This window comes from Megascapheus bottae, chromosome 13, assembly GCF_031878675.1.
Source record: "Megascapheus bottae isolate mThoBot1 chromosome 13, mThoBot2.hap1, whole genome shotgun sequence".
NCBI lineage: Eukaryota > Metazoa > Chordata > Mammalia > Rodentia > Geomyidae > Megascapheus > Megascapheus bottae.
The window spans coordinates 39,382,233-39,390,081 of NC_143521.1; positions in this window are offsets into that span (position 1 = coordinate 39,382,233).

Here is a 7,849-nt window from a genome sequence, read left to right on the forward strand (position 1 = left end):
ATGGGGCTTGAATTCTGGGCCTGGGCATTGTCTCTGAGTTCTTCAGCTCAAGGCTACGGCCCTACTCCTTGAGCCACAGCACCACTTCCAGTTTTCTAGTACTTAATTGGAGATAAGATTCTCACAGACTTTGGTGCCCAGGCTGGCTTTGAACCATGATCCTCAGATCTCAGCTTCCTGAGTAGCTAGGATTACCGGTGTAAGCCAGGATTGTTTGGAGAATTTTAAAGTCTACAAATAATGGTTTGTACCCAACTTTTAGCTTATGCTACTACATTTACTAACTTTCCCTTTAGTCTTTCTTTAATTTTGGAACTCAGGGCCTGAGCATTGTTCCTGAGCAATTCACTTGTCTAGTCTCTACCACTTGAGCCATAGTCACACTTCCAGATATTTGCTGGTTAACTGAAGAAGATAAAGTCTCATCAACTTTCTTGCTTGGGCTAGCTTAGAAATGCAATCCTCACATTTCTGTCTCCTGAGTAGCTAGGATTATAGGAGTGCCTTTCTTTTTCTTTCTGGTGCTAGTCTGATTTTCTTATTCATTTATTTTCAGAATTTTTCTTTCTTTCAATGCATTTAGGCCATCTCAGGATGGCGTGAATAGATGACACGAATGAATGAAGAAGTGGCTAAACAGACTTTTAAGACAGAGAACACATTAATTTGCTCCATACAGCACCCAATTTCTTATTTACCTAACCTGTGTGCTTTGTTATTATTGCTGTCATCTTCTTTTACTCCTTTTCCTAGTCCTCAGAGAGTATGATTTCCCCTTTCCTTCCTGGTATAGGAGCTTAACAAGTTCAATTGCATGGTCCAAAACCAGAGACCCTCCAGGGAGAGACCGCAGTGTTAACCTAGAGATCTTGTGCCTGCAAGCTTGATTCTTTTCCTCCGATCCCCCCCTCCCCCACGCCGCAAAGGCTGTTACTCTACCACTTGAACTACAACTCAACTTCTGGCCCTTTGTTGGTTAATTGGAGGTGAGTCTTATGGACCTCCTTGTCTACACTGATTTTGAACAGTGATTCTCAGATCTCAGCCTACTGAGTAACTAGGATTACAGGCGTGGATCATTGACATCTATTGCCTTTTAAATGACTGTTTCTGAAAGAGCTGCTTTACGAACTTGTTTGTTTAGTAAGAAACATGGGTGGTCTAATTATTTCCTTGGTTTTTAAAATAGCCCTCTTCGTCACCAGATAATCCTGGAAAGATAGATCCCTGCCAGGGTCTCCCTGCAAGGGGCAGCACAGTAGCTAGTCCTTTTGACCATTCCCTTATTGCATAATTTATATCGTGCAGCAGTATTGCCGCAAAAGCTTGCTTCATTGCTTAGTTATTTCCCTTACCGTTAAAGCAGAGCTAAAGACATTCTGCAGCTTCTCATTTTCATGTTACTAAATATAACATGTGGCTCAAGTTTTCTTGTATTCCAGGGAAAGTGGGTCTTGGATTGGGAAGCTGAGGGGGAAAAGGAAGAGGGAGTTGGCATTTCCTGAGATTCCACAAGCAGGGAAGCATGGCAAAGAGCTTTGTAAAGTCAGGAGCCTGTGGCTCAAGCTTGCAATCCTAACTACTCAGAAGATTGAGATATGGGGATCATGGTTCAAAGCCAGCCCAGGCATACAAATCTGAGAGATTCATCTCCAGTCCACCAGCAAAAAGTCAGAAATAGAGGTGTGTCTCAAGTGGTAGAGCACTAGCCTTTAGTGAAACAGCCAAGGACCCTGACTTCAAGACCTAGTACACACACACACACACACGTGTGCACTTTTAAAAAGTTGATATGTGCTTAGTAGGTGCTTTCAACCGTAGAGATTGATTGCTGAGCTGTTTGTCCACAGGCCTAGCTGGGCATTGGAATGAGGAAGAGAAATAGCAGACACCTTCCCTGTCTTCAGCATTTTATCCTTTTCCTTCGTGCATGCCAACATATCAGCCTGCCTGCTTGCATGGTAAAAAGCATGAGGCTGATGAGGCAGAGGAGAGGCAGAGGAGAAGCAGGATGCGCTGTGCATAGCCCAGCAGGGAGTTAAGCTGTGTTCATCCTGGTTGCCCTGCAACTCAAGTCCCATGTGTGAACCAGGAGAGCTGAGATGAATGCTACACATACTATAGTGAGGAACCCAAGCTGAGGAAGAAACTCCATACTAGCCAGCAAGCTGGCCCATCCTTCGCTACACAGGAAGATACACAGGGAGACAGTTTTTCATTACCCAAGACACTAAATCAATCTCCCCATTGTCCCAGAGGGAAGCGTTGTTGCTGTGTTCCAAAGCTGTTTTCTGTACAAACATCCTTGGAAAGATATTGATAAAGGAAAACCTGCCAGTGTCTCTGCTTATGTGTAGATCACTGATGTCTCCAGTGTCATCTTGTCCTTTTGTTCTTCGTATGAATCCTAAGATCATTTTGTATAGCAAGTTGGGGTAGCATTATCATGTTAAACATAGTTCATGATTTAAATTTCCACATTTAAATAATTTTTAAAAACCATGTAAATGGTAACTTCTAATTAACTGTAAAGTGTACCAAGCAGTTTGTTTAAAAAAGAATGCAGAATAAAATGAAAGGTTTATAAAGCAAACAATAGCAACAAGACATTGAAAGAAATACCCAACTGTTTTGTGTTAGTGTCTGTATGAACAGGCCTTGGGGATGTTCTTACAAACTAAAAACAAATAAATCTCTGCCAAGATGCAAACAAGAAGACTCAAGAAACATTATGAAACAATCAGATGTGAAGGGTAGTCCACACACACACACACACACACACACACACACATCACACCCACTGAAGAAACTGCAGTTCAAAACTTTAGGTCATAAAACAATATGAAAGAGGGAAGCAAAAACATGGAAGGGTTATTTAGAAACATGCAAGATAGATAAATAAATGGAACACAGCAAGAATGGGGGCTATAGTACAGAATGGGATGCAGATAGAAGAGGAAGATTTGCAAAAATGACAAATAGAACTTTTCATAAATTTTTTTTAAAAGAAAAATCATTGAAATTTGAAACTCCGAAGGATTAAACAAAAGATGAGAAACTAGAGTGATTAGTAAACTGGATGGAAGATAATTCAGAGGAAATTACAGAGAAAGCAACACAGAGAAATGAAAGAAATAAAAAAATATGGCTAATGTTACCATTCAAGTAAATGAATGAAGACAAAAATGGAAGGGGAGAAGGGAAAAGGCAAAGGAGGAGGAGAAGAAAGGGGAGAAAAAGGAGGAAGAGGAAAAGAAAGAGAAGCAAGAGGAGGAGAAGGTGGTGGAGGAGGAGAAAGAGGAGAGGAGAAATGCAGTCAGGCAATAAATGACCCAATCTCACTTATGTGAAGATCACAAGCATGCTAAATAAACATCTCTGTTAGAGTACCTGTCACCTCAGACAGGGAAGAGGATACAGGGTGCCCTGGGAAGGGAGGGCACAAGATGTCCCCAGAAATGCTAGGAATGTCCTCCATCTTCAATGGCATGATCATAGAAATAAGTACATAGTAAGCAAGCTCCTCCTGTGAACTTAGTGGGAGAAAGGGTTTGAGATGTTTTATATCTCAAAATACTTTTGTCCCCAAACCCTTTTAAAGTAAGCAAAAATTAATAAGTCAGTAACCAATCTAACCCTAGATGATAGGAAAGTACAAAAGATTGGCGGCTCACTGTTGGTTGGAAAGCAAAGTTCAGAACACAATTCAGTATTGGCACCAAAATCCCAGGGGAAAATCAGCATAGAATATTTGTCCTTACATAACTACGATTCGAGGGTGACTACAGACCTTGTCAAAATATGATCAAAAATATATGCTTCAGCAAGAAGGGATACAAAAGGTGGCTCAATAAACATTGAAAAGTGTCTATCCTTCACATATGCATTCACACACACACACAAAATACACACACACACACACACACTGATTCAAGGCAGCTATTTACTATGGCATTCTTTGAAATAGCATAAATCAGAAATACCCTCAGTAGCCACCAAGAAAGGAACTCATTTATGATACAAAATGTACTTCTTCATGAATCAGAATTTCCTGCATTAATCACCTCAAAAATCTCAGCAGACTGTTACAATGAACATGGATTGAACTCCAGCTACAGGGAAGGAAGGAGTAAATAAGGGAAACACTATTTCACTATTTGAAGTAGAAGCTGCACAGCATAGAACAATGTGTAGTGGTCTCCATTTGAATAAAACAAATCAAGACAAGAATCAATCATAGAATCCACCATACTCTTATAGTGTACACAAAATCTCTGGAAAAAGACACTTAAAAACCAGCCAGGCTGGTTGCCTCAATGTGTGAGAACTGTGTTCTCTGAACAGGGCAGATGAGAGACAGTTTAGTTTTTGCTTTTCTTTCTCTTTTTCTTTTTTTAGTTTCATGACATCATGTTATCTAAACAAAAATTCAGTACCTGTATTGTTTGGGTAGAGGCTGAGCTATTATTATGTGGCAACAGCTTTAGATGTGATCGTGGGAGTGTGGCTGTGTCTGTGAAGAGTTTTTTTTTTTCCCTTTTCATACTAGACAAGCTACAGAAGAGTCACTGGTCTGAGACTTGCTTTAGAACTGTCCTCTCATACATGGTAAGATAGGCAATAAGACAGAATTATAGGTAATACGATTAGCCATGCATGAGGTATTGCTACGGTTGGATGGTAGGCACTATTCTTTGTAAAACGTCTAGATTCTTACAAGAATAAACAAGAGTAAATAAGGAAAAGGGAGGTCAATCAGATGCTGTCATCAGTGAAGGATCTGGAGTGATGCGACTTCACTACAGGTTGGGGCACACTTTGGTGTGGGGCCAGGCCACATTTGATGCAACAGGAAAACATCTGGATAGGAAGAAAGTGCTGGTATAGGCTTGGGGGAACTTCCATGGAAGTCTATAGCACAAAACATTTACAGTGCTGAGATTCAGAAGCTTTCAGAGTCCAGAGACCAAGCATAACATAGGGAGTGAGCCAGTAGGGATTGGGAAGGAAATGAAGTCTGTGGAGGAGATAACCAACCCCTGCCTCCACCTATAGTTTCTTCTTGTGTGTGTGTGCACACACACGCTTGAACTTGGGGCTTTTTTTTTTTTTGGTTGGTCATGGGGCTTGAACTCAGAGCCTGGGCACTGTCCCCAAGTGCTTCAGTTCAAAGCTACCACTCTACCGCTGGAGCCACAGCGCCACTTCCGGTTTTCTGGTGGTTAATTGGAGATAAGAGTCTCAAGGACTCTAGTGCCTGGGCTGGCTTTGAACCTCAATCCTCAGTTCTCAGCCTCCTGAGCAGCTAGGATTACAAGGTGTTTTTGAACTTGCCTTTCCCCCCTCTCCCCCCCCTCTCTCTCAAGGCTAGAGCTCTACCATTGAGCCATGCTTCCACTTCTAGCTTTTTGCTGGTTAACTGGAGATAAGGGTCTCACAGACTTTTCTTTCTAGACTAGCTTTGAACTTCAATCCTCAGATTTCACCCTCCTGAGTATCTGGGATTACAGCTGTGAAACGGCTAGTGCCTGACAATTCACTTTTATTAATAACCCCTAAGAACACAGAATCTGATAGGGAGCGACATTTCACTCTTGCACCTTGTTTGTCTAGTGAGTGCGACCGAATTGAGAACAATGCATTTATAGGCATAGCAGAGCCTGTAACTTGTGGCCCCAACTTCCCTTTGGAAGTTGCACAATGCTATTTTGAAAGGTTTTCAAAAGCTAGTTTCAATCCGGAGCTGGGTTTTCATTATGATGGAGTGTCTCATCTCTCCAATCTTCTTTCTCCTTCAATTAATCCCACACCCTAAATAGTTTGCTTTCATGTAGAAGTCCACAAAAATTATTTACTTTATGCCAGTGGTGGGACTTGAACTCAGGCCGATGTACTATCCCTGAGCTTTTCCTGTAATGCTGGCAACCTACCCACTACCTGAACCGTGGCTCCACTTCTGGAGTAAGTCTCACAGACTGTCCTGCCTGGGCTGGCTAAGAACCTCAATCCTCAGACCTCAGCCTTCTGAGTAACTAGGATTAAAGGCATGAGCCCCCTACATTTGGTTAATATTGTTTTAAACTTTTATTCTAATCTGCCTATGAATGTGACATCTTTTCTTACAGGAAGAAAGTACTAGGGTTTGAACTCAGAATCTCTCCATTGTTAAACAGGTGCCCTACCACCTGAGCCAAGACTCCAGCCCTTATTGTCTGTTACTTTTCAGTTAGGGTCTCTTAGTTTTGCCTGGGTGGACCTGGACAGATTGTCTTATTTATAGTTTCTTTTATAGCTAGGATTACAGATATGCTCTACCCAAACCTGGCTTTTTGTTGAGAAGGGAGACTTACTTTTTCTTTCTTTTTTTGGCCTGTGTTGGCCTTGAATCTCTATCCTCTTCATCTCCAAATTCTGAGTAGCTGGAATTATAGGCATGAGTCACCATACCTTTTAACAACTGAATGACTCTACACAAATATTCTGGTAAGAAGAATGGAACCAATGAATTGTGTGGGGGAAATGACGTGTACAGAGTATCCCAAAGTCATTTATTTTTCAACACAAATGTTAAGAATTTGAACTTGAGTTTTTAAAGAGAGTTCATAAGGAGTCACGCCGAAACTGCCTATCACACTGCATTCTCCTATTCTAAGGCTGCATACTGTGTGAGTCTCACGTAGGTATTTCTCTTAAGGTCAGGCTGTCCATTCATCAGGGTCTAGATTTAAATATGACTGGGAGGTTACAGGACTCCTGTAGTAGAGATATATGAATGAAAGCACAGCAGCTCTGAGGACTCCTTTAGGACTCATAAAACGTTGTTGATGCCACCCTCCAAAAATCTCTTTGAAGCAGGACACAGGTATTTGTCTGTCTGTCTGTCTGTCTGTCTATCTATCTATCCCTATATACCTACTTATCTATGTATGTTGATACTGGGGCTAGACCTCAGGGCCTCAAGCTCTTTCTTGGCTTTTTCACTGAAAGCTGATGCTCTATCACTTTTTGAGTCAAACCTCTCCTTATGGCATTTTGGTGGTTTATTGGAGATAAAGATCCTCGGGCTGGCTTTGAATTGAGACCCTCAGAGTTCACCTTCCTGACTCGTTAGAATTACAGCTATGAGCTACCAGTGTCTGGATGAAGCATATATGTGTGTGTGTATATATATATGTGTGTGTGTATATATATATATAATATTGTCCCATGAGTGAGATAAGTCAATGGAAAATAAGTGAGAGGCAGCCCCAATGGATCTTACAGGAAAGAGGAACAGCTCTTAATTTAAAGACCACTAAGATGAAAGTAAAGACAATTAAACTGCCTTTCTTCCCTCTAGTCAGTCTCTTAGATTTAATTTGGGATGTGTTTTTAGGTATCAAAAAAAAAAAGGAAAAAAAAAAGGCCCATCTTCTCAGGCTGGGGAAGCCATAGGACACAGGCAAGCAGCTGGGACAGGTCCCAGCCCTGATCACAGCCAGTGGCCAGTGCCTTGCTCCTGAGAGCATTTTCTCAGCCTCGGTCTGCCTTGCAGTTGTTTTGTCCCCAATTCCAGCACCCTTGCAGCCCCCTTCCCCTTCAAGTTGCTGTGTCAGGCAGGCTGTGGGCACAAAGCTCTCCTCTTTGGCACAAAGTATTTTTTCCCTGTCCGAAATGTTAAGTCTTAGGAGAAAACTAGGTAAGCATTCTGCCTGAAAGAGTACCCAGTGATTTATGCTGGCTGACAGTTGCTCTGTATGGATTTTGACATAATTTAAAGACCTCCAGGAGGAAATGACTACAGAGACCATGCATTGAAATTTCTTCATAAAAAAGGCAAAAAAATGATCACTCCAAACTCATAGGTTAT